The sequence below is a fragment of the Rhinopithecus bieti genome, unplaced genomic scaffold, assembly GCF_001698545.2.
Source record: "Rhinopithecus bieti isolate Rb0 unplaced genomic scaffold, ASM169854v2 scaffold_81659, whole genome shotgun sequence".
NCBI lineage: Eukaryota > Metazoa > Chordata > Mammalia > Primates > Cercopithecidae > Rhinopithecus > Rhinopithecus bieti.
This window is the reverse complement of record NW_016837762.1, coordinates 2,017,599-2,042,004: the sequence shown is the minus strand read 5'-3', so window position 1 is coordinate 2,042,004 and position 24,406 is coordinate 2,017,599. Positions and strand designations below refer to the sequence as shown.

Genomic DNA, 24,406 nt, shown 5'->3' with positions numbered 1-24,406 from the left:
TTTCAATGTAGAAATTAATGTGTTTCCATTTTAGGAAATATTCTGAATTATTTCATTGAAAATTTCTTTCCATTTTTTTTTTTTCTGTTATGAAATGCCTTTTATCCAGGAATTAGACTTCTTAGGCTGGTCCTCTAATTTTCTTAGTTTTTCTCTCCTTTTTTCCATCTCTCTGTCCTTTTGCTCTACTTTCTTGGAGATTTTCTCAACCTCATATTATAATCCTTCTTTAGAACTTTTTCCATTTTTGCTGAGGTATATAAATTGCACAAGTCTTAAGTATGCAGCTCAATGACCTTTTACACTGTGCACATACACTGTGTACACCCAGGCAACACCCACTTCAAAATACAGAACACTTCCAACTCCCCAGAAGGATCCTTCATCCCTCCCAGTCAGTACTTTAATCACTATTCTGATACCACAGATGAGTTTTGCCTGCTTTTTAAAAATCAGCTTTGAGGTATAATTTTCATAAAATTAAATCCACTAATTTTAAGTGTACAAGTTGATGAGTTTTGAAAACTTTACAAACTACATAACCACCACAACAAACGTAAAGAACATTTCTATCACCCCAGAAAACTCCCTTTTGCCACTTTGCATTCGACCTCCAACTCTCGCCATGTCCTCTCCTGTTTCCTTCTCCCTACACAGGCCCACCTCACTTTACCGCACCTCATTTTACTGCACTTCGCAGACACTGTATTTTACAATTTGAAGATTCATGGCAACCGTGCATCCAGCAAGTCTACCGGTGCCATTTTTCTAACAGCATGTGTTCACTTTTGTCTCTATGTCACATTTTGGTAATTCTCACAATATTCCAAACTTCTCCATTTTTATTATATCTGTTAATACATAATGTTACCATGGTAACTGTATTGGGGCACCAGAAACCATGCCCTATAGCAAGGTGAATATCACTGATAAATACTGTGTTCTGACTGTTCTGCCAATAGGCTGTTGTCCTGTCTGTCTTCTCCTCGGGCCTCCCTTTTCCCAGAGACACAACACTGAAATTAGGCCAGTGAAGAACCCTACAATAGCCTCTAAGTGTTCAAGTGAAAGGGAATAGTTGCATGTCTCTCACTTGAAATCAAGAGCTAGAAATGATTAAGCTTAGCGAGCAAGGCATGTTGAAAGCTAAGACAGGCCGAAATGTAGATCTCTCGTGCCGAAGAGCCAAGCTGTAAACGCAAAGAAAAAGTTCCTGAAAGAAATTAAAAGTGCTATTCCAGTGAACATATGAATGATGAGAAAGCAAAACAGCCTTATTGCTGATACGGAGAAAGTGTGAGTGGTCTGAACAGAAGATCAAACCAGCCACAATATTCCCTTAAGCCAAAGCCTAATCCAGAACAAGACCCTAATTGTCTTCAATTCTATGAAGGCTGAAAGAGGTGAGGATGCTGCAGAAGTATGAAGCAAGTAGAGACTGGTTTATGAGGTTTAAGGAAAGAAGACTTTTCCATAACACAAAAGTGCAAGGTGAACCAGCAAATGCTAATGCAGAAGCTGCAGCAAGTGCTAATGTAGAGGCTGCAGCAAGTTGTCTAGAACTAAGATCACTGATGAAGGTGGCTACACTAAACAACAGATTTTCAATGTACACAAAACAGCCTTCTATCGGAAAAAGATTTCATCTAAGACTTTCCTAGCTAGAGAGCAGTGAATGCCTGGGTTCAAAGCCTTAAAGGACAGGCTGGCTCTCTGGTTAGGGGCTGATTTAGCTGACGACTTGAAGTTGAAGCCAATGCTCATTTACTAGTACGAAGATCCTAGGGCCCTTAAGAATTATGCTAAATCTACTCTGCCTGTGCTCTGTAAATAGTGCTGTAGATGACAGCACATCTGTTTACAGTATGGCTTATTGAATATTTTAAGCCCAACTTTGAGAGTTATGGCTCAGAAAAAAAGATTCCTTTAAAAATACTGCTGCTCACTGACAATGCACCTGGTCACCAAAGAGCTCTGATGGAGATGTACAAAGAGATAAATGCTGTTTTCATGCTTGCTTATCCATTCCACAGCCCATGGATAAAGGAGTTATTTCAACTTTCAAATCTCATTATTTAAGAAATACATTTTGTAAGGCTATAGGTGCCATAGATAGTGAACTCCTTTGATGAAACTGGGCAAAGTAAACTGAACACTTTCTGGAACAGAGTCACCCTTCTAGATGCCAAGAAGAACATTTGTGATTCATGGGAGGATGTCAAAACATTAACACTAACAGGAGTGTTACAGAAATTGATTCCAATCCTCATGGATGACTCTGAGAGTTTCAAGACTTTAGTGGAGGAAGTCACTGCAGATGTGGTAGAAATAGCAAGAGAACTAGAATTAGAAGTGGAGCTTGTAGATGTGACTGAATTGCTGCAATCTCATGATAAACCATAAACGGGGTAGGGCAGTGACTCACACCTGTAATCTCAACATTTCGGGAGGCAAAGGCAAGAGGATTGCTTAAGACCAGGAGTTCAAGACCAGCCTGGGTAACACAGCAAGAACCCATCTCTACAAAAAATTTTTAAAAAATTGAACGGATGAGGAGTTGTTTCTTATGCATGAACAAAGAAAGCGGTTTATTGAGCTGGAATCTACTCCTCGTAAAGATGCTTGTGAACACTGTTGAAATAACAATGAAGGATTTAGATTACTACATTATCTTAGTTGATAAAGCAGCAGAAGGATTTGGAGAGGATTGACTCCAATTGTGAAAGAACTGCTACTGTGGGTAAAGTGCTATCAAACAGTATAATGGCATGCTATGGAGAAATTTTTCATGAAAGGAAGAGTCAATACATCCACCAAACTCTGTTGTTGTCTTATTTTAAGAATTGCCCTGGGCCAGGCACATTGGGTCATGCCAGTAATCCCAATGCTTTGGGAGGCAGAGACAGGAGTATCACTTGAGGCTAGACGTTCAAGACCAGCCTGGGCAACAGAGCAAGATGCCAATTCTACAAAAAAAAAAAAAAATTAAAATTAAAAATTAGTCACATGGGCAGAGAACGTAGGTCCACACGTGTGATCATCCATGCATCTAGCCTTTGCCCACACAGCTTTCAGTCATGGCCTCCGGTAACGCGCACGTGGAAAAGCCCGCCCCTGACTTCAAGGCCACAGCCATGGTGGACGGCGCCTTCAAAGAGGTGAAGCTATCAGACTACAAAGGGAAGTACGTGGTCCTCTTTTTCTACCCTCTGGGCTTCACTTTTGTGTGCCCCACGAGATCATCGCATTCAGCAACCACAACGAGGACTTCCGCAAGCTGGGCTGTCAAGTGCTGGGCATCTTGGTGGACTCTCAGTTCACCCACCTGGCTTGGATCAACAGCCCCCAGAAGGAGGGAGGCTTGGGCCCCTGAACATCCCCCTGCGTGCTGATGCGACAAGATGCTTGTCTGAGGATTACAGCATGCTGAAAACAGATGAGGGCATTGCCTACAGGGGCCTCTTTTACATTGATGGAAGGGTGTCCTTCGCCAGATCACCGTTAATGATTTGCCTGTGGGATGCTCATTGGATGAGGCTCTGCAGCTGATCCGGGCCATCCAATACACGGATGAACACAGGGAAGTTTGTCCTGCTGGCTGGAAGCTTGGCAGTGACAAGATTAAGCCCAATGTGGATGACAGCAAGGAATATTTCTCCAAACACAATTAGGCTGGCCAATGGGTAGTGAGCTTGTGCCCCTACCTAGGTGTCTGTGCTGGGTACCCACCTGTACCCCCACCTAGGTGCCCTGTGCTGACCCAGAAAAGGCCAGACCTGCCCCTCCAAACGCCACAGTGTGGGACCCTGGAGGGCCAGGCCAAGGCCTTCTCATGCTTCCACCTGGGAGCTGAATAGTGACGCCCTCCCCAAAGCCCGCCCAGCTGCAACAGGCCTAGAGGTGACCAATAAACTATTAGGGAAGGGAAAAAATAATTAGTCACATGTGGTCCTAGCTACTCAAGAGGCTGGGGCGGGAAGATCGCTTGAGTCCGAGAGTTTGAGGCTGCAGTAAGTTATGATGGCACCACTACACTCCAGCCCTCCAGCCTGGGTGAAAGAGTGAGGCCCTGTCTCTAAAAAAAAGAAAAGAAAAGGAGGAGGAAGAAGGAAGAAGGAGGAGAAGGAGAAAAAGAAAGAAGAGGAAGGAGGAGGAAGGAGGAAGGAAGAAGGACGAGGAGGAAGAGAGGAAGAGGAGAGAAGAAGAACAAGGAAGAAGAAGAAATTGCCACAGCCACCCCAACCTTCAGCAACCACTACCCTGATCTGTCAGCAGCCATCAAAAGACCCCCCACCAGTAAAAACTTTAAGACTTGCTGAGGCTCAGATAACTGTTAGCGTTTTTAGCATTTTTTAGCAATATAGTCTTTTTTAACAACAGATGCTGGCAAGGCTGCAGCGAAAAGGGAATACTTATACACTGTTGGTATGGAAAGCAGTTTCGAGATTTCTCAAAGAACTTAAAACAGAACTACCATTTGACCCAGCAGTCCCATTACTGGGTATATACCCAAAAGAAAACCAATCATTCTACCATAAAGACACATGCACTCATATGTTCACTGCAGCACTATTCACAATAGCAAAGCCATGGAATCAATCTTGGTATCCATCAACAGTGGACTGGATAAAGAAAACGTGGTACATATATACCACGGAATACTACATGCTCTTAAAAAAGAACAAAATCATGTCCTTCGCAGCAACATGGATGTAGCTGCAGGTCATTATCCTTAGCAAATTAATGCAGGAAGAGAAAACCAAATACTACATATTCTTATATACAAGTGGGAGCTAAACATTGGGTACTCCTAGATATAAAGATGGCAACAACAGATACTGGAAACTAATAGAGGTGGGAGGGAGGCAGGCAAGGGTTGGAAAACTATCTTTTGGCTACTACACTCACCGTCTGGGTGACGAGATCATTCATATCCCAAACCTCAACATCATGCAATATAGCCATGTAACAAACCTGCAGACGTACCCCCTAAATCTAAAATAAAAGTTAAAAAATGTTTGTCTTTTTAAATTGAGACATGTACATTTTTTAGATGTACTGCTATTGCATACTTAATAAATTATACTATAGTGTAAACGTAACTTTTATACGCGTTGGGAAACCAGAAAGTTTGTGTGACTAGCTTTATAGCAATATTTGCTTTACCAAAATGGTCTGGAACAAAGCCACAGCATCTCCGAAGTATGCCTGTAGTTTTGTCAGTTCTAGAATGCAAAACAAATAAACTCATACAGTATGTACTCTGATTTCCTTCATTTAGAATAATGCTTTTGAGATTCAACTACGCCCTTATATGTATCAGTAATTACTTTTTATTGCTGAATAGTATCCTATTATATAGACACACTAAAATTTGTTTATTCACTCATCAGTTCTCCATAGGGCACTTCACAGAAACAAATCACAAAAGTACAGGACATATCATTTACCCAGGCTTTATTTCCACTGAGTTTACATCCAAAATTACAAGATACAAAGAAAACAATCCACTACGAGGGAGAATACAACATAGAGCAAAATTAAGGCCTTTATCTAAAGTCCTTGATAATCCATTAGATAGCTACTGTAAAATAAGTACATTTAAAGACATAGGGACAAGAGATCTTAAAATAAATAAGCTTATTTGAAAATAATCAAAAGAACTTCTGGCATTAAAATATATAGTCACTGAAATAAAAAAAAAAAAAACCTCAGTGGACTGAAGAAGCAAGAGCTTAGATACAGATGAAAGGAGAATCAATAAACCAGAAGACAGAGCTGTAGAAACTGACCAGAATGCCGTATATACAGAGAGAATAAGTAAATAAGATTAAGAAATGCAGCAGAGTAGAAAGAGAAGATCCATCATATATGTCTCTTATGAATTCCAGAAGAAGAAAAAAGAAAGGCAAAATTCAAAAATATAATGGCTGAGAATTTTCCAAAACTAGCAGAAGACAATAATTTTCAGTTTAAAAGCAAATCAAAGTTCACACCTAGAGACAAGGTAGTAAGACTGAAGAACATTTAAAATGGAAAGAAATGACAAATTATATACAAAGGAAAGAAATCATATTGATAGGTAACTTTTCAAGAGGAACATCGGGAGGCTGGAGACAGTGAAATAATATCTTCCAAGGGGTAAGCGGGTAGGGGGTTGACAATCTAGAATTGTATACCAAACCATTCAAGTTTATGTTTGATAAAGGCCACATAAAAATTTCAGACAGAAAAACCTAGGTATGAATCCAGGCACCATAAATGTTTAGTTGTGACCTCAGACAAATCATGTAATTTCAATAGGCCTCAGTTCTGTCTACAAAATAGGAAAAATAATATTTATCATAAGGTTATTTTAAAAATTAAATGTGATATGTTAACATCACTCCTCACATACAACACTGAATCAATGTAAGGAGTATTTTACTCTACACTCAACATCAATACAGATAATTGAAGCAGTTCATTTTTCCTCTGAAAAAAGAAATCAACTGATTCAATTTCATTATAAATTTCTAAAAGCTATACTATAATTACTTTTAGTCACAATCTTGAAATACACAGTTTTTTTAAATCTCCTTTACTATAAATTAGAAGAATTTCTAGGACTTTTTAAAATGTCAGGTTAAATCTAAAGACAAAATATTTCAGCAATGTCTAATATTTGACGGTATGTCTCTTGAGTTTATTATATATTCAAAAATAAATTAAGCATCTTCTTACAGTATTTACTGCTGAACTGATGCAGCAATGCTGCCCTATACAGAATGCTCCAGGTAATATCTTCAAGGAGAGTCCTAGGCTCAGACTGAGAAGAGCTCAGTCCAAGTTCATGCTCAGACCAAGAAGGAATACTGCTTTATCTGGTCCCAGGCAATTATTTTTGTAACTGTTTCATGACTCAGATCTAAACGTAACACATAAAGTCAACTCCTCAGCTACACCTCCAACCTTTCTGTTCTCTCCTTTAAATCTACCATCACCCACAACACACACACACACACACACACAAACCTTCTCTCCCAACACACTTGAATTTTTTATCTAATGCCAAGACTAAGACACATAATTGAAAAAATGAAAAGCTAGCTTGTGTCCAGAACCCAACCCCACCAGGGACATCACTCATAATTCCTATTACAAATGGAATCATATTTATCATTCTTTTGTCTCCACAGTAATGGTTTTTAAAGAGGAAACAAACATTTTTTAAACTAATTTTATGTGAATGATGTCAATCTAATTCAGTTATACTTACAATACATAGGAGACTAAGAAAATAATTTCTGCTTTAAACTATTTTTATTCTGACACTTCCATATTTTTCTCATATTGTTCCTTTTCCTCCTAAAACGTATAAATTCCTGAAAGTAGATGCCTATTTCAGAAACACCTAAGTAACCTGAACTATAGCAATGTGAACTAAATAACACTAGAACAGTGGTAAGCAAAACAACAAAACAAGTTTTATTTTCAATATTTTGTACCACAATGAATTTTATCAATATGTCTAGGCTTTACATGTTTAACGGAAAAAAAAAAAAAAAAGCTTCTCCAAATCACCGAAGTTCAGTTTATGTCATACAATGGCTGCTATAAATAAAAGCAATTAAGCAAACACAAAACCACGACTTCTCAAATTAATGCATCTTGAAGTACGTTTCAAGGGTAATAAATGAAGCTACTATGTGAGTACTAATCAACAAAATAGTTAATTTTGAAAACCACAATACCTCCCATCTCTTTATGTTGGGTAACAGTCTCAAGGACTACAGTTTGCCAGGCATAATAGAGAAAACAACTTAATCACAAACCCAGACATTACAGAAGAATGTATGTAGTAATGAAGCCTTTTCATTTATTTTTTACACATATGGAAATCACTTCTCAAATATTTAGAAACAAAAAAAAACTGTTCATAAACATAAAAGAATCTAATATATTAATATTGGATTCTAAGAGCTTAAATGTTTCTCAGAAGTGTAACCATTACAGTAATTTCTGCTCATGTTCCAAATTCTACTGGCAACTTTAAAATATTACAAAGGACAGAAAATGTGGATCATCTGTTACTGTGTCTCAAGATGACAGCTTAAACCATAAATTTGGCCAGGTGTGGTGGTTCAGGCCTGTAATCCCAGCACTTTGGGAGGCAGACACCAGCGGATCTCCTGAGGTCAGGAGTTCGAGACCAGCCTGGCCAACATGGCGAAACCCTGTCTCCACTAAAAAAAAGTACAAAAATTAGCCAAGCGTGGTGATAAGCGTCTGTGGTCCCAGCTTCTCAGGAGGCTGAGGTGGGAGAAGCTTGAACCCAGGAGGCGGAGGCTACAGTGAGCCGAGATGGCACCACTGCACTTCAACCTGGGTAACAAGAGTGAGACTCTGTCTCAAAAAAAAAAAAAACTATAAACTTTATCTTAAGTGCGTAAATACCCTTTTTAGCACCAAAAGTAATAGTGGCGACGTTTATTGAATGCTAACTCCCCACCAAGTAATATGATAAAAATGTTTTTCTAGGCATTATCTCATCTAATCCTTATAACACTACAAAACAATAACAGTTACGATTTAACAGAGCAGGTGACTGAGGCTTTAAAGAATTTAAACAATTTGCCCATAGAGCTGGATTTGAACCCAGATGTGTCTCTCTCAGAGCCTGTCCTCCTAGCTCATTACAGTTTACTGCCTCAAATTCCTTTAAAGTTACGCAACTAATCTAAAAATAAATATAAAAGGCTTATTAACAGAAATAAAGATATTTTGTTGCTGTTGCCTATATAATTAAATACTACTTATTTTTTAATTTCATAGTGCTTTGAACATAAAACCTTTCAAAGCCATCTGCTTCATATTACTTTATTTTATGAAGTATGTATGTATGTATGTATGTACTTATTTATTTTTGAGACAAGGTCTTGCTCTGTCACCCAGGCTGGAGGGCAATGATTCAATCTTGGCTCACTGCAACCTCGACCTCCCAACCTCCTAGTCTCAACCAATCCTCCCACCTCAGCCTCCTGAGTAGCTGGGACCATGGGTGTGCGCAGCCATGCCTGGCTAATTTTCGTATTTTTTGCAGAGATGAGGTCTCGCCATGTTGCTCAGGCAACTTGGCTCAAACTCCTGGACTCAAGCATTCTGCCCCCTCAGTCTCCCAAAGTGCTGCGATAACAAGCAAGAGCCACCACACCCAGACTCAAGTAGTCTTTGAACAAGTAATTTTATTATCATATTTTCTTACTCATCCATTCATTATCCAATCTAAATGGTAGGCACCTACCACATTAAGCAAATAACCTATGTATACATAAGAAACAATGTAAGGCCACGTGGAGTTTACTAACATAAAATGCTTGACTTCAAATATCTAACAATGCAGAGAAAATACTAGTATAAAAATACCAGGAATTATGTGTTAAATACCAGTCATGCATATTCTCACATAAGTAGGTAAGAAAAAAAGAAAAAACAGTCACTACTGATTCTCTCTCTCATTCATTTCTCTTCCTACTGCCAAAATCACCAGGAAAAATGGAAAGAGGAAAACCTCAGAAAGAAAAGAATACTAACATATAAAGACACTCACAGAGACATAGGAATAAACGAGAATTAAGGAACAAGTTATTGAAATACAGCAAATGAAGTTATATCGTTTGTCCCTCAAACACATAAAAGCTAAGAAAATAAGAAATAAAATACATTGTTTTTTGGAGACGATTTCCTTAAAAAACACAAGAGTGTACCAAACTAGTCTGAGCACTGATTGAAATGTAACATCCTTTGAGAGAGGGGCCAGATCTTAGTCATGTATGGTGTATCATTTGGTACACTGTTTGACATAAAGACACACAATAATGTTTCTTGAACTGAAATGCAAGACATATGTGTTTGATAAATGTCCATAAAATCACCATTCTAAAGAGTTCTATAATACCCTGGGAAGTAAATACAATTGGGTGTCAGCAACTGAGCACTAACTTCTTTACAAAATGCAAAACAATACTCAGACGTGATTAAAAACTATAAAAAATGTTTACTAAAAACAGCATCATAGCAAAATATTAAAAGAATAAGATTTCAAACCAAAGCTCACTTTTTAGTAGACTGCTTAACAGGAGCTTTTACAATTACTAATGGACAGAACAAAGTTACAAAAGGACTTAGAAGGTCATTTACTCCTTTGCCCTCCGTTCAGTTAGGACCACAATCAAACCATACCCCAGCAGGAAAAACATATCTAAAGACATCCAGTGTAGATTAGACCACCTTGAAAAACTATTTCATTTTTTTTTTTAAAAAACTACTCTCACAATCTATGCCTTGAGTTTATCTGGCAAATGCCGATATCTCACTTTTATCAGGTATTCTAGGGCACAATTTCCCTGGGACTACCATATATAAGTATAGTTATCACTGAAGAGAAAAATGTTTAAAATAATGTTGAGCCAGGTGTGGGCACATGCCTGAAATCCCAGCCATTGGGGAGGCTGAGACAGGAAGGCTGCTTGAGCCCAGGAGTTCAAGGCTGCCGTGAGCTATGACTGCACCACTGCACTCCAGCCTAGGTGACAGAGTCAGACCCTGTCTCTAAAAAATAAAATAAAATAAAATGAAATATTCTTGAGCACATTAAAATATAAACATATATTCATTTACAGATGTTCAACTATCAGTGAAATCACAAATCAGTCCAGACATGAAATACTGTCAGAATTGAAGAATTTTAGAGCCATTGGGCTCTCAAATTATCTAGTGGAACTTCCTGTTTCTTTGAAGATGAAAACAAGGCAAAAACACATTAGTATTAATGCCCTATACAATAACATTTTATAGCATTAAAGGAAGCTTTATTTAAAAAAAACACGATTAGTCCTCAGACTCAAATCATCACTTTGTAATATAACTACTACCTGATCCACCTGCTTAATATGGTCAAGTAAAGTCACGGAACAGGGCCTTTCTATCAGACAGAACTGGCAGTCCTGCCACACTGTTAGTAAGGAAGCGGGAGAAGGAGAACTGCTGTCAGTTGTTGAGCACTTTAGGGTTTACCTCCACTAAACTGTTTCAACTTCCCAAAATCAAATAAAATAGCATTAACACCTCATACGAAATAAGGGTACAGATTTGGAGACCTGCCTATGATCATACAGAAAATAAGTTGTAGAAACAAAATTAGACAACTTACTTGCTCTCCTTATTGTCCCCTCCTTCGTTATGCTCTCTCCAAGTTCTTCTTCCTCTCTGCCTCCTAACCAGGGTCTCATTTGTAGGCTCCTCCCGCAAACACATACATACAACTGTTTGTTTGGTTTTTTTTTTTTTTTTTCTGACCCGGAATCTTGCTCTGTCGCCAGGCTGGAGTGCAGTGGTACGATCTTGGCTCACTGCAACCTCTGCCTCCTGGGTTCAAGCGATTCTCCTGCCTCAGCCTCCTGAGTAGCTGGGACTACACAGGCGAGTGCCACCATGCCCAGCTAATTTTTGTATTTTTAGTAGAAATGGGCTTTCACCATGTTGGCCAGGATGGTCTCAATCTCTTGATCTCCTGATCTGCCTGTCTCAGCCTTCCAATATGCTGGGATTACACGCGCGAGCCACTGCGCCCGGCCTACACACATCTCTTAAGTGAGAGTTCCATATCCAAACCTCTTCCTTTTTCTTTTCTACTCATTACTCCAATGTGAGCTGGTCCATTCTCCCGTCGCTTTAACTACTTATCTATACGCAAACTTCTAACTCCAGCCTGCTCTCTCTGAACTCCAGACTCAAATGCATCTCCACCTGAATATCCCACAGGAACCTCAAACAAATGCTTAAAACTGAATTAATATCTCTTTCACCCTAACAAAACCCAGCTCCTGCTCATCTCAATCAGTGGGTTCACTATTACCTCAGTCTTGCTAGCCAGAAACTGAGGAATCAATCAGCTGAGAGCTCCAAATCTCTCTAACTCCCAACATCCAAACTCTATTAAGTCATACCAATGTTATCTCTTAAATATTCCTTGAATCCATGTTTTTCTGTAACTCCAACGGCTTAGTTCAGACTCTCTTTATTTCTCTACTGGACTTGGTGTTTTTTTCTATTATACAACTGGCTTTTCCACTGCCTATAATCTTTCCCCTCCCAGGTCCATTCTCTACACTGGAGCTGGAATTATCTTTCTAAAATACAAACCTAACGACACCACCACTCTAGCTAAAATTCTTCAATGGCTGCCCCAAGTCAAGAAAAATTCTAAACTCTGAATATGGTGCCAAGTACTTCAAGATCTGGCCTCACCCACTAATGGTGAGCATTCTGGGATCCGGTCGTTCAGAACTACCTAGCGTTCCCCAAATACAAAATACTCATTCTTCAATCTATCCTTTGTTCGTGTTGTGCCATCAATTTGTCCTAGAATGACTTTCCTCTTCATCACTCCAGTGAAAGCTTATTCAGCTATTTTAACACAAGTTAAAAGTCAAATCATACTGAAGGCCTCCCCTGACTTCCTTAGACAGAGTCAGGATCTTCCTACTAATTGACAGAGAAAATGGTCGGTGCTTGAGATCATGACCAGACCCACCTGGGCTGAAATCACAGGTTCACACTTGACTGACTAGGATTCTGTGCAGGGCCTCTAAAGCCTGTTTCCTCATCGCTAAACATCAGTAACTACTTCACCAACTGTTTGGGGGACTTACTAACGAGCTGCATGCAAAATACTCCGCACAGCACCTGACATATTCAATAAATGTTACTGTTAGGTGATTATTTCCTCTGGGCTCCTATAGCTACTTGCACGTATCTCTACCACACTATTGTGATGACATGACTGCCCATGCAGGACACAGACTATCTTTTTTCATCTCTTTATTCTCACACCTGGCATAATGCCTGGCACATAGGTTCTTAACGAATTTTGAATGAATAAATAAAATACGTCAAACCTTATATTGTATCACATAAGGCCTCAATTTTGTTTTCTACCTGTCTTACAAACCTACTTTCCATCTCCTCCTTGTACAAAATTGTTACCTCAAGTAAAATTTACACAGGTCAACTTCATTTTAATTCAGAAAGTTTTATAGGATTTGTGGTCTTTTTGTTTTTAAACACACACACACACAAACTCACAATAATATCAACAATTCTCCAACTTACTCCATAAAGCAGCACATTTCTAGGATGGTTATCTACCTATTGAAAAATTTTAAAGGGTCGTCAAGGAAGGTTTTCTAAATCTGTGTCAGCTTCGTTTACCACCAAGTCTTGAGTCAACTCTAAGGACTCAAGTGTACTCCTGAGCATAAAAAAATATATAAATAATTAATTAAAACATGGTATTTTTCCTTCCGAAAACATGCTGAGAAATTCTGAATAACACTGGAATAATCAAAGAAAAAAATTATTGCTTCCTACTGCTAAAAAAAAGTATGTTTTTAAAAGTTACTAGTAATTTAAAACTGAACTAATCAAAGTATGTGTAGGCAGTGTTCAGGCTGGCGGGGGGAGGTGGGGTGGAGCACCCATTTCACAACCTTGAACCTCAAGAAATAAAATGCAAAATGCTAAAAGTTAAAAATGCCAGATCCCACCATATAATAGCAATGACATCTTTTTATCTATTTCCACACTTAACCTTTAAACATTACGGCCCTTTGAGTAATTACCAATTGATGGGTTTAATATGCAAATACCTCTGAGCTACTTTAAAACAAACATGACTAACCCAGAAATAAACGTATCCAGGAAAGGAGAAAAGCCTGTTAAAACACGGTTTCTCGGGTCTCACATCCAATGTATGACATACATACGGTTCTGCACCGAGAGGCAGCAACCTGCGAGGGTCAGAGGCGCCGAAGACCCGAGGCCCTGCAGCTTGGGCGGCTGCTCATCCCTGAGACTGTGCAGGGCGGTGGCCCAGCCGGGGTGGAGCTGAGCGCTGTAGCTGGGGAGGGCCCAGCGACTGGGCTAGAAGCCCGAGGCTCACCTCCACTTCCCTTTCCCAACGCACAGAGCCCTGGTCCGCGACCACCCAACAGCCCTCTCAAGACAAAGAGATTTTTTTTTCTGTCCCAGTCCGCTCAAAGTTTAACAGTCTTTCCCGGCGGTCGGGGCCGCCGGGCTTTGTAGTTCGCCAGTCCGAGCTACCCCGCCAAGGCCGCGAGCCCGAGGAGTCACTGAACTACAATTCCCAGGATGCACCATGAGCCGGGCGCGCCCGCGCCCCTCCCAGTCCCCGCACTGGGCCAGCGCCCGAGGAACCCCGCAGCCCACTTCCCTGGCGTCTCCGGCGGTGGGAGGCCTGGGAGGGGCTATCGGCTAGAGCCCCGCACCACCTGCTGTATCGCTCGAGCCCCTGTCCCTCGGATTCATTACCTAGAAGGCGCAGGTCCGGGCACAGCCGGCGATGCGGTCCAGACGGGTTGGGGGTGGGGCGCAGGCAGCCGCCGCCACCGCCGCCGCCGAGTCCGTTAGTTCGCGACGTGCGTGAAGAGGCGGCGGCGGCGTAGGGTTGCCATGGCAGCCCCGGCCGCGCGGTGGGTGCAGCGCGGAAGGGAGCGCGGGGGCTGTGAGTCCGCTCTGGGGCGGAGCTTGGGACTCTAGCCCAGGTTGCCGGGGGAGGGAGGTGCAGCGGCGCGGGGTGGGAGAGCAGGGAGACGGTGACATTGAGGAGGACGTGTGGCCGACTGAGCTCTGGTAGTGCCTGATGAGCCCGCCTCCACTGCGTCCAGCCCCCGTGGCGGGGCACCTTCGTGCCTGCTGTTTTCGGAGGGGATGCCAGTGGCGTCGAGGGTGGGGCACCCGGGGCGTCGCAGCGCCCTTCCCCGCCGCCTGTACGGCTTCCGCCGCTGGGTCTGCCCCATGGGATGTGTGGATCCTACGCCACCTCTGTATTTTTCTGCAGTCAAACCGAATTGAAGTCCTTCGCACCCGCTTTCTCCATTCTTTGGGGAGTGGGATGGAAAGGATCCTTCCATAAGATGGAATGCATATGCCCTTTAGGATTATTCAGGAGGTTTTAGAACTTGCAAATGGCATTGCTTTCGACTGAATTTGGATTTATGCTGTTTCTTGGGCAATCGTTTGTGGACTCTAGGATATACAGGTTAAGAGCGTGGGCTTCTAAAACGAATTCTTAGTTCACGTCCTGCCCCTATACTTGGTAGCTGATGACCAGGTGCGCCTTTCTCACCTTTTAACGCTTTGATCTGCAAAAATGGAGATATCCATCTTGCAACTCTTGTAAGAAATACATGCATTAATACTGATGAAGCTCTATAAAACAAAGCTTAGCATTTAACAATAGCTATTAAATATTAATTAATCAATAGTGATTGGCCGGGCGCGGTGGCTCAGCCTGTAATCCCAGCACTTTGGGAGGCCGAGACGGGTGGACTCACGAGGTCAGGAGATCGAGGACCATCCTGGTACTACACGGTGAAACCCCGTTGCTACTAAAAAATAGAAAAACTAGCCGGGCGACGAGGCGGGCGCCTGTAGTCCCAGTACTTTGGGAGGCTGAGGCAGGAGAATGGCGTAAACCCGGGAGGCGGAGCTTGCAGTGTTCCGGAGATCGCGCCACTGCACTCCAGCCATGGGGCGACAGAGACTGACTCCGTCTCAAAAAAAAAAAAAAAAAAAAGTGATAAAAGTCAGAATAGTGGCCGTCGGGGAGGCGTTTGAGAGAATTTTTTGTAGTGATGAAAAAATTCTATAGCTAAGGGTTTCAGTTCCAGAAGTATATGCATTTGTCAGAACTCTTGGAATGGAACATTTAAGATTTGTCCATTTCACTGCATGTAAATTTACCTCAAAACAGAACATAAAAATGTGTTGTTATTATTATTAGAGCTATATAGACTGTAATAGAAACCACAGAGATATTATAAGCCCAATCTCTAGATTTTATAGATGAGAAAACTGAAGCCCAGAGATTTAATAGGAAAAAAGAGGAAGGGGAATGAATTCGTGACCTTGTCGTTTTCTGGTAATGAATATCTCCTGAAAAATTATGGTTGAAAATAACAAGGCACTATGCCTGTAATTCAGCTGAGTCATCGTACCAGAGATTTTCTTGAACTTGACTGAGTCGCTTATCCACCTTTTGTTGTTCCCCACGGACAGTGTCCTCTCAAGGATTGCACCGTCACTTCTGGCTCTCAGTTCTTGCTTTTTCTGAACACTTAGACTTCTCCACATATCACCTCTTATAACTCTTTTCTCTCTACTTCTACTGACACATAATGTTGAAATCAGCGCCTTTTCTTTGGTTGTTTCTATAGCCAACTCTGGAAGGTTTGGAGCAGATGAGTGGTTTTAAATTAAGGATGTAAAAAACCTAAAATTAGAAATTCCTGCTCTTAAAAGTCCTTCAGTTCCTCCCGTGATATTTTTATCCACCTACTGCCTACCCCCATTTTTTCATCATTACCTGTAACCTCCCACTATCGTACTATCTCTCTGGTCCCATCTCTCCCCTCCTCTCTTCTCTCTTTATACAATACTTTTATTTTTATCTCCTAATCTGTGCCTTTATAGCTACCTACCATTCCTAAACTGTTTACCAACGTATTTTCCTATACAAAGTAACTTCCCAAGAGAAACTCTGGAGCCAGCTATTAAAATAATTTTTTTTACCTATGTATCCTCATACTCTATTTGATTCAGTCCACAGTGTCACTGCTTCATCAATATTAAGCAGCTTAGGTACGTGACCTGTTGATATGGTTTGGCTGTGTCCCCACCCACCTCTCACTTTGTATTGTAATAATTCCCACCTGTCAAGGGCAGGGCCAGGTGGAGATAATTGAATCATGGGGGCGGTTTCACCCCTACCATTCTCGTGGTAGTGAATAAGTCTCATGAGATCTGATGGCTTTATAAATGGGAGTTCCCCTACACAAGCTCTTTTGCCTGCCACTGTGTGGGAAGTCTCTTTGCTCTTCATCTTCCTCCATGATTGTGAGGCCTCCCCAGCCATGTGGAAGTGAGTCCATTATTTACTCTTTCCTTCATAAATTACCCTGTCTTGTGTATGTCTTTATTAGCAGCATGAAAACGGACTAATACACCTGTGCTTGCTACCTTCACAGTGGGTTCACTTATGAAACCCATTTTCTTACATCCATAATGATGGTTTACTCTATTTAGTATAAATGAGGAAGCTGTGTGATAATAGCTGGAATCTGCTGTCGAAGAAAAGAAACCAAAGTAACCATAGTTTGTACAGAAGAAATGACAGCACTTAGGAGATGAAGTCCGGAACAAAGTCTGGGTGTTAAGCCAGAGGACATCCTTATAGGAACTTGAGCCTGTCACCTGCAGCAGTTTGGTCACAACTCTGCACATGTAATGAGCATGTAAATAAATTCTCCCTTACTCCTGGAGAAGATGTTATGGATCTGCTATACCAGATGAACACGTTTGTAGTAGGGATAATAGGTTCACCGGATCCATCTATCCCTGATCTGGTTTCCCTTGTGACCAGTCGCTTGTCTTTCTTTGCAAGGCAGCGGGCCAGAGTTGTAGTGCAGCCTACAGCCATGATGAAGTCTCCAAAGGCAAGGTCCCAGTGCATAACGCTCCTTGTTTTGTGAAGCCAGGATCCCAGAAAATCAGCTCAGCAGGACAGGCCACTTGAGAATGGATGACAGCAGCACAAAAAGTTGCTTTGCAGTGAGTTGGAGGTGGGCAGTCGCGGGAGGGAAGACCACAAGCCACCGAAGCACAGCCTTAAAATGCCTCACATGGCTGTGGACAGGTAGGAAGGAATAAGGACCGATGGTAAACCATAGTTTATTGTTTTCACCAGAGACTTTGGACCTGTTCAAGTCATAGTTAAACACCCTATGCAAATCCAAAAGATGGAGCTGAAAGTAGTAGCACATTAATCCACACAGGCAGTGTGATCAAGAGCCACCACCCTCATTTCCAGCGCATCTGGTTTACAGTTGAGGTCTTTCCTCAGTTCTTGGAGTTCTTGGCCTCTCTAGCATTTGACTTTGCTGACCACCCTCCTTGGTAGTCCTTGACCTTGGATCTCTCCAGAGCTTTCCAACCAGACTTCACTGTGTTATTCACCAGCTCTTTTACCTGCTCCTTAAATGTGAGGATAGTTGCCAAGGTTCAGTCATTACACCTTCTCCATTTGCAAGCTTCCGCCTCAGCCATGGTTGACGCTCCAATTTCTCTTGCTAGTTCTGATCCACAAGTTCCAGCACTGCACAAGCAGGCCTACTCTTCCTTAACTTGTTCTGTTACTTCTGTTCTCTTCTCCTGAGATGCCAGCCCCTTACCCCTCTAAGGTCTATGTATTCTGAAAACAAACCTTCACATGAAGCCTTTCCAGATCATTCCTGCTCAGTAGTCATATCACCCTGCTCTGTGCTCAGAATATTTCCTGTCAATCTCACTCCCTCAACAGCTGACCATACTGCCGAGTGGCTGCTCATCTATTATTTACTCACTGGCTTTTTGTCTTGCCTCACTATATTTCAAGCTCCTCCAACGTGCGTTTCTGGGTATTCTCAAAAACACCTTCATAATACCCTACATATAATAAGGGCACAATAAATGTTTTTGATTGGTAGTTCTTTTAACTTTTCCCCTTAGCAAAACCTCCTTTATCTGGTAGCTGTCCCTCTTCTACTACTATACAGGACTTTTACAGCCTCTTGATATAAATTTCCCTGAAGCCTATAGAACTGTGGGTCCCCATACATGTTCAGTGGAGGAGAGTACCTTGGGAGATAATTCTTTAAGTCGCTGTTGCTGTGGAAGGAACGCAATTGTAAGTAGCACTGAATTCCAGCGCTCAGGCCCTCTTACCCATGAAGATCTAGAACAGAGTTTTCCTCACTGTGGGTCACAGCCTATCAGTAGGTCATGAAGTCAGTGTGATGAGTCTCTTCCAGCTTTGTAATATTTAAAATGTGATAAGGCAAGGTAGTGTAGGGTAAAGTCGAAGGCAGTAGAAAATGAAATCCAGAGGGGATGTGCATGGTTAGGGTCAAGTATTATATGGCAGTTACTGAGCTGTCATCTTTCAGCTTCAAACCTACCCTCTGTCCTCTGAGTTTTGGAGGTGGGGCTGGAATTGTGCAAACCACATTTCTCCTTTGTCATCTGCGTGGAGAGGCGGGGGCGGCACAGCAGGACCAGAGGAAGAGCACAAGGCTGGAGGAGAGGGAAGCAACTTGCTCCTTCCTGATGGCCTGCTGTGCTTGGCAGCATCACTCCTGCCACAGACTTTCAGCCCGGTGGCACTTCTACTTGTCTCCAGCTTCTTATTGTATCTCAACCAGCCTCATCGCGTGTCTTCTTCCTGCACCCCAGAGCATTACCTGCAGCAGCAGCCAGCCAGTGTCCTTCTTCAGGAGCCTGTGCCCAGCCTCAATGGGCCTTTCCTGCAAACCCCAACCTCCTCTCCTCCCTTTGATCTCCAGCCCTATAGGCAGGAGCGGCTTTTTGCAGTTATAAACTATGTGTTACACCAGTGTTCCTTTTTCAATTTTTCAGTCCTTGAACATCTGTCTAATCAATTCCCTGTGCTAAATTCTCTCTCTTAAAATACCTACTTAAGTTTCTTTTTTCCTGACTGGACCCTGACTTATATGGATTGTTTAGTAAAATGTACTTCCTGCCATAAGTGTCCATCAAAAGGGTTTAAGAAACACTGCTTTAGAGGATTGGGAGTTCCTAAATAGCCAGATGACCTGAAATGCAGCTAAGGGGCCAGTCCTAACATGCAGACAGAGGTACTCTGGATTTCAGGTCCATGAAAAGCAAAGATCCTGTTCCACTACAGCAGTTGTCACTGTCGGACCCCAGGCCCAGCCTGGCCTGTAGGGATCACTAGCGACTAGGGTGAGCCTGCAGTCGTCCATCAGAGTTTGGCCTGAACCCATATGGAATCTGACCTCTCTTAAACACGCAGAAACTCAGCTTCTTTACTTGCTACAGTTTTACTCATTATTAGCAAGTGAGAGGAAGCAGAAAGTTAATGATGAAGAAAGCCAGGAACTAGTACCGGAGACCTCATACGGTGAAATGGAACTCGATTGAGTGGAAGGGAAGGATTTAAAAGGTAGATTTTCAAGGTGTGAATTTTCTCTGTTGCTGCCTTTTCTCGCATGTAATCCGAAGAGATAGTAGACAAGAGGAGGAAATTAAGAACCTTATACTAATACCTAATACCTATGTTTCTGCCTTATCCGGTCAACATGAGGTTTTTGCTCTATTTTATTCATGAACTTACTATACTTATGCCTCAGTCTCCCATTAGAAGTGAGACTCACTTAATCACTTATTCCTAATAAGAAGAACTGCTCCACATTTCAGGAACTCAAAATATTTCTTACGTATGCCAAGATAAACACAAAACCTCTTGGCAGCAATTTATGAGGATTCTCCTTGCTTATGATTTTGCATTTCTTTATGCTAATTCAGAAATATGAACAGAAAACCCAGGACTTGTGGCTGTTAAGTGGATTTGTAACACTTGGAGTGTTGTGGGCACATAACTCAATGAATGAATATATAGTCATCTGTGATAGCTGGAGGAATAGTATTTTCATTGAGCACTGCAGTAAGTCATTGCAGATACCGTGCTAGATACTAATACATTAGCAACACTTTTTTCACCTAACTGTTTTAGGACTTTGCATTTGATAGAAGAATACATAACTCAGAGTGAATTACTCGGGCAAATGTTGGCAAGAGTTACTTCGTTTGTGCCATGCAAAGAATCTTCTAGTAAATTGAAAAGCATGTCACCTTCCGATTTACCCACTGAAGCATGTTACAATGTAGGTGGCATGTCACAGAGAAAGAGCAGCTTGTGATCAGGTTTTCTATTCATAGAATACAGTGTTGTGCCAGGCAACCCCAACCACAGAACATTTCAAGTATGAATGAAAAAGGAGCAGTATAGCTGGGATCCCGTTTCCCCTTCTAAGGAGATGCAAACCCTCTCCAGGGCCCCTCCCATGTCTGAAATCTTTTCTTTTCCTATTTTTCTTAAGTCTGTTCTACTTCCACTATAGAGAATTGAGAGTGATGAGTTTTGGAGGAAAATTCCATTTCCTTTCTTCCCTCCTGTTTCTCATGCATTTTAGGTAGTTTTTGTGATTTATGTGCATAAATGATACAAAATCATAAACGTTGGCTTACATGAATCATTCCTAAATGGTTAACGATTCAAGCAAACTGTTCATCATCTTATTCTCCCTGATATTCTCTCCTTATGTTCGCTGGCCTGCCTCACTCCTTTCTCAAGTCTCACCTCAATTTTCACATTTCCAAAAAATCCTCACTGACAATAAAGGATTCTAACAGCACTTACTCAACCTCATCTCGATCCCTTTTTCCCAAATTACTGGCTACCTGTTCTTACTGTCTGAAAGTGAAGTTAAGATGAAATAAAGTAAGTATGGCAATTACATAAGATTGGGAAGAAACATATGTTTCTTCCTTCTTGATCTGTTCTAGGATTTACACCTTCATGACAGAAAAGCATTTTAGTTTTTTTAAATTTAAAACACAAAAAAAATTATAGAGTTGCATAACAAAAAAGAAACCCTGGTACTCACCACATCCTGATTTTGATGTTATTTTTGGATTCATGTTCTTTTACTATTATTACATATCTGTATATTATAGGCATTACATAATACCATTTTGCATATTTTCAAGCTTTCTATAAATGTCGTTATACTATGCTTTCTTGAGGTTGCCTTTTTAAATTCAACAATGTATTTCTGAGATTTATACATGTTAATAGATTTAGTTCACTCATTTTAATTGCTGTAACCATGTAATACCATTCATCTATTTCCTATGGATGACTAGTTTATCCTTCACTAATACTAAAGGTTGTACAATAAACATTCTTGAATATTTCCATATACGTATGTGTGAAAGGTTTTGGAGAATTTATCCAAGAAGTAGAATGATAGATAGCAAAGGCGGTTCATCTTCAATTTTCCTAGATTTCACCAATGTTCCCTAAAGTGACTGTATTCATGTACTCTCAGAACAGCAATGTAAGAGAATTCCCGGCCGGGCGCGGTGGCTCAAGCCTGTAATCCCAGCACTTTGGGAGGCCGAGACGGGTGGACCACAAGGTCAGGAGATCGAGACCATCCTGGCTAACATGGTGAAACCCTGTCTCTACTAAAAAAATACAAAAAACTAGCCGGGCGAGGTGGCGGGCGCCTGTAGTCCCAGCTACTCGGGAGGCTGAGGCAGGAGAATGGCGTGAACCCGGGAGGCGGAGCTTGCAGTGAGCCAGGATCCGGCCACTACACTCCAGCCTGGGTGACAGAGCGAGACTCCGTCTCAAAAAAAAAAAAAAAAAAGAGAATTCCCACTTCATCCCATCTTGGAATTATCTGACATTTCTATTTTTGCTGGTCTGATGAGTGTGAATGTTTGAAAGTGGATTTGGGTTTGATGTAGGTGTGACTCTATGAGGGTTGTCAAGTCAGGAATGCGAGGCTGAAGCTAAGGAAGCAGAGGAAGTCAAATATAAATTAGGCAGCATATTAATTCTCTATTGCTGCATAACAAATTACCCCAAACTTGCTCAAAACAACGCATATTTATTTCACAGTTTCTGTGGGTCAGGAATCCAGCCACAGCTTAGTGGGTTCTCTGCTCCAGGGTGTCTCATGAGGCTGCATTCAAGGTGTCATCCAGGGCTGGGATCTCTTCTGAAGACTTGACATGGGAAGGATCTGCTTCCAGGCTCTCATGGTGGTTGCCAGAATTCAGTTCCTTGCAGGTGGTCGGACTGAGGGCCTCGGTTACTGTCCTGTGCTCTCATGTTCTCTATCCTATTTCATTTACATTTAATCCATGAACTACTGGTAGGTGTAGCAAACACAGCCTGCAGGATGCAGTGCAGAGTACATGGTGACCTGGCCTGGTTGCTCTTCCTCATTGTCTGCCTCCTCATGCTCCGAGACCTCTGTGCCTGCACATGTCCTCCTTCTGCCTATACCTACCTTCCCCTACTGTACCTATCACCTTCCCAGCTCCTCTTTGCCCCTCAAGAATCAGCTCAGGCATTGCCTCTGGAACCCATTCCCTGACCCTGGTCTTCTTTCCGTATGCCCCGTAGAACCCTGTGCCGCCACCATCACAGCACTTACTCTAAATTGAATCATCTGTTCACTTCTCTGTTTTCCCACTAGACAAGTTCCTTGAGAATGGGGAGTAGGTCTCTACAGTTTCGTATCCCCAGCCCTAGCATAGTGCCTGACATAAAGTCAAAACCTAATAGATGTTTCTTATGTGAACGATTGAATGAATGTCGTAGAGATTAAGGATAGAGAAAGAAGTTCCTGACAACATTTATTGAAAATCTATTATACATAGAGCACTGTGCTGGAGAAAATTATGAAAAAAATAGTGGAACTTGACAGTGCTAAATGAAAAAAAATAGGTATAAAATGACCTGTACTTATAAATGAGGATTCTTTATATCTACAACTAAGTACCATCAGATGTCTCACTGACAGTGGATTGAATGATGAAAGTGAGAATTAAAGAACCCATTTCTTTCATCTCTTTTTCTTAACTGATTCCCTATTTTCATGTCTTAGGAGAGAAACCTCAGACATTGCTCTCCTGGCCCAGGTCTGTTCACAAACAGAGAGGCCCAGTGTTGAGCAGAAGAAATGGGCCGTTCAAGTGGTTTTTAATCAAGTATCCCACATGGCTAATTCAGGTCCTCCAAAATAGTCCCAGGGAGCCAAAAACGAGGTAATATGACATGCTGTGGATTTGAAGGGTGGTTAAGCACACATACAGCCACGGCTTCAGATGCCGCTATGAGGCAGAAAATTCAGGAATGAAGTAGAGGAGGGGAATGTGAACCCAGAATGTACTCAGTGTCTCTCCTTCAGGTGCTTTTTTGACCCTCGGAAGCCTGGTCTGCTCAGGTCAATTCTGCAACCCTGGATGTTGAATTAATGAATAAACAAACTAGGTCAAAAACACATGCAGACTGTATTAAAAAGAATATGATATGTCCTCCTTGTTTTGGGCTTAACTTAAAATCCTGAGAGCAGGATGACAGCATTATAAATAACCTTACCTCTCTCAAACTATTGCCTTCTCCTGCTAGTTATAATAATAGCAACAGCTTATATTTGTACCTATTTTTTGTAGTCTGTGACATGCTTTATCTTTTTTCAGCTTGTTTGAGGTCAGAGCAGCCCTGTGAAGTAGGTACAAGTATTATAACCATTTTGTAGGTGAGGAAACTGAAGTTCACAGAGGTTATACAACTGTAGGTCACACAGCAACTGAGTAGAACTGCTCAGGATTCTAAGGTATAAGAGTACCAATTGTTGCAAGAGAATAGCAACAAAAAAACTTGAACTCTAACCCCAAGGCTGCCAGCTAT

The 24,406-nt window shown here is 41.6% G+C and overlaps 1 protein-coding gene and 1 pseudogene across 7 annotated transcripts in view; one reads left to right on the top strand and one right to left on the bottom strand.

Moving 5' to 3' along the window:
* The window catches only part of KATNAL1 (katanin catalytic subunit A1 like 1), a 130,035-nt gene extending 115,393 nt beyond the window's left edge, over window positions 1–14,642 (bottom strand). For 2 of the 7 annotated variants that reach the window (XR_001884144.1, XM_017865940.1), the window contains exon 1: window positions 14,371–14,642. The gene's annotated coding sequence lies outside the window, so the exon portion shown is untranslated. Of the gene's footprint in view, window positions 1–11,191; window positions 11,213–13,720; window positions 14,144–14,370 lie in introns of those variants that run through there. The other 5 variants (XM_017865935.1, XM_017865941.1, XM_017865937.1 and 2 more) reach the window with 5 other exon arrangements.
* On the top strand, window positions 3,078–3,671 carry LOC108524837 (peroxiredoxin-2 pseudogene; annotated as a pseudogene).
* Window positions 14,643–24,406: the final 9,764 nt, after the last annotated feature.